The sequence below is a fragment of the Cicer arietinum genome, chromosome 1, assembly GCF_000331145.2.
Source record: "Cicer arietinum cultivar CDC Frontier isolate Library 1 chromosome 1, Cicar.CDCFrontier_v2.0, whole genome shotgun sequence".
Lineage (NCBI taxonomy): Eukaryota > Viridiplantae > Streptophyta > Magnoliopsida > Fabales > Fabaceae > Cicer > Cicer arietinum.
In genome coordinates, this window is record NC_021160.2 from 10,294,350 (window position 1) to 10,296,970 (window position 2,621).

Consider the following 2,621-nt stretch of genomic DNA (forward strand, 5'->3'; position numbering starts at 1 on the left):
ATCAATAATTCATAAGGATAATTTAGTAAAATTATTATTCTTCTTCTTTTACTTATTATAATTTTTTTTTTTAATTTGTGCAAAATTATCAAATGAAATAACTTTTGTGGGATAGATGAGTTTTTTTTTATAACAAATAATGCATTTTGCTAAAAAGAACATTTAATGTTAAAATTGTTACTATAATCAAACTAAATAAAGTGCCAATATTAATTGAATGATTATATATAAAATAATAGAAATATTTTTAGCTTATCCCCTATAAAAATTTGATCTTATTTTAGTCCTCACATTTTATAAAATATAGTGTTTTTAGTTGTTGTAAAGTCTAAAATAATCTTATTTTTTAAAAGACTTAATTGTAGTTTTGTTCCTCATATTTTAACTTAATCACGAAAATAGTCATTCTATTTTATTTCTTCTCAATTTTGATCTCCAAACAAAATTTTAGTCCAAAATTTGACGAAGTATCATTTTTTACGCTTATTTAAGTCACCTCAAGATTTCGTGGTGAACTCAATTGTACATGAAATATATGATCATAAATTGTATGGTGTGGTTTAAAAAAATGACACTTCATCAAGTTTTGTACCAAAATTCTTTGGGGATCAAAATTGAATATAATAAAATTGATAAACTATTTTCGTGATTCAACTAAAATAAAAAATAAAAACTGCAATCAAACATTCTATAAAAGATGAGAATTTAAAAGGATAAATTTTTTGTAAAGAACGTTATTAAAAAAAAAATATTTGTAAAGACTCTTTTACAATTGTAGAAACTAAAAGGTCTACTATTTTAAAGAGTTGCATATATATTTAATCATTAAATATTTTACATGCATCATGTATTAAAATAAGATAATTAAAATGATAATGATAAACAAGCAAAAAAGTAAGACGTGATTAAAAATATTGTGCCAAAATATACAAAAGTTATTTATCATAGAAATAAAAAAAATTGTCAAAAATAAAAAGAGAAAAAATTTACTTATATTTTTTGTCACAACCCGACAAAAAGACCGTTATGATGAGGCCCATCAAAGGTCCACAAGTGTTTCAGCGCAAAAGTCGTTACTTCCTTTTATTGTTTTCCCGCCAAAACCCAAAACTATCATTCATTACTTCTTTTTTTTCATTGTCTTAGTGTTCTGCGTTTTTAATAATAAATAAAACTTTAAATAACTGTATTATTTGTTTGAGATGAATCACCAGCTTCAGATTAAGGCAATGAAATGAGCTCTATTATGAATTAGAGATAGAGAAAAAAAGGAGTCGTATACAGTTTTCATCGATTTCGAACACGTCATCGTATTCAATGATCTTATTTGAGGTTTTTACTTTTCCTTTTTAAAAGAAAAATCTTGAAACCCTAAAGTACTTTACTGTGTTTGGAGGTAACTGAATCTGACAATTTTTTTTTTTTTTTTGTGTTGATTATTATAGGTTTGAATAATTGAACCTTATTTACATAATGTTTGTAAAAAGTTTGTTGTGGAGGTGAAGCTGGCATTCGTGATCGACTAACCCTAACAAGCACATCAGCATTGGGTCTTTACAACATTAAAATCGTGAAGCGGTATATTGGGTTCCCATTTCAATTTTTGTTCTCACTTAATTAATATAAGATTAATTAAATTATAATTGAAAATGGTGGCTTTGGAGTTTCAATTAGCTGTTAATTTTTTTTTTTTTTGGTTTTAATCCTCACCATTCCCAAGGGGAATGAGACTCTAGTAATCTAGAATTAGGATCGCAGGTAAGTAAAATTTGGCAAAAAAATTGTTCCAGTCAAGATTTAAACTCGGGTTCTCCCTCGTACAATTCTTCTTTAACTGAAGCTTATTAACTAATTGAACTCAATTGCTTGATATCAATTAGCTATTAATTAGTTTCACTATGTGTGCTTTTATGAGTGAATCTTCAATTTAAATGTGAATATCTGTGTGTGTGTGTTGTTCACCATGGAACTTACACATGTTCAGATTAAGAGATTTGGCTTCATCAGAGATTGGAATTTGGTAGGCTTGTATCTGTTATAGGAGTTGTAACTTGTAACAATCAAATGAAGTGGGCACTGCTGCGCCAAGCGAGCAAATTTACTGATTGGCAAAGGGTTTGGATCAGGAGACATCCAAAGAGATACTTGCAGGCTCTCTGCCTAGATCATTTGATGTTATTCTTCGTCAGTTAGATTGTGAAACATGCTGGGGCGTGACACATGATATTTCTCTTGCCTCCAAGCCCACTTGAACTGATCAAATCATAGTGAACTTTAAGTGTTCACTTGAAATGATCAATCACAATCTGTCTCCTTGTAGAGTGATTTTTACAGGCATTGTAGTTGTTATACCTGATATATTTACATTGGCATCTCCTGGAGAGAGATCAGAATGTCGTTGGGAAGCTTCACAATGCAAGGGCTATCTCCTAGAAAGGAAGATGTGAGGGGCCTTAGGGCTTTGGGATTTAGAGATCTCTCATATCCTCTAGCTTTTATTGCAAACTCTGTTTAGGTTGGTTATTTGTGGTTTGTTATTGGTATGTACATGTGATGTGATATTAGTTGTGTAAGAGATGTGTTTTTTGAATGGCTTGTTTCAGATTTTCGATGGTAGAAGG

The 2,621-nt window shown here is 29.4% G+C and overlaps 1 pseudogene; it reads left to right on the plus strand.

Moving 5' to 3' along the window:
- Positions 1-1,132: 1,132 nt before the first annotated feature.
- LOC113786161 (DNA replication licensing factor MCM6-like) overlaps positions 1,133-2,621 on the plus strand; it is a 3,954-nt pseudogene continuing 2,465 nt past the window's right edge.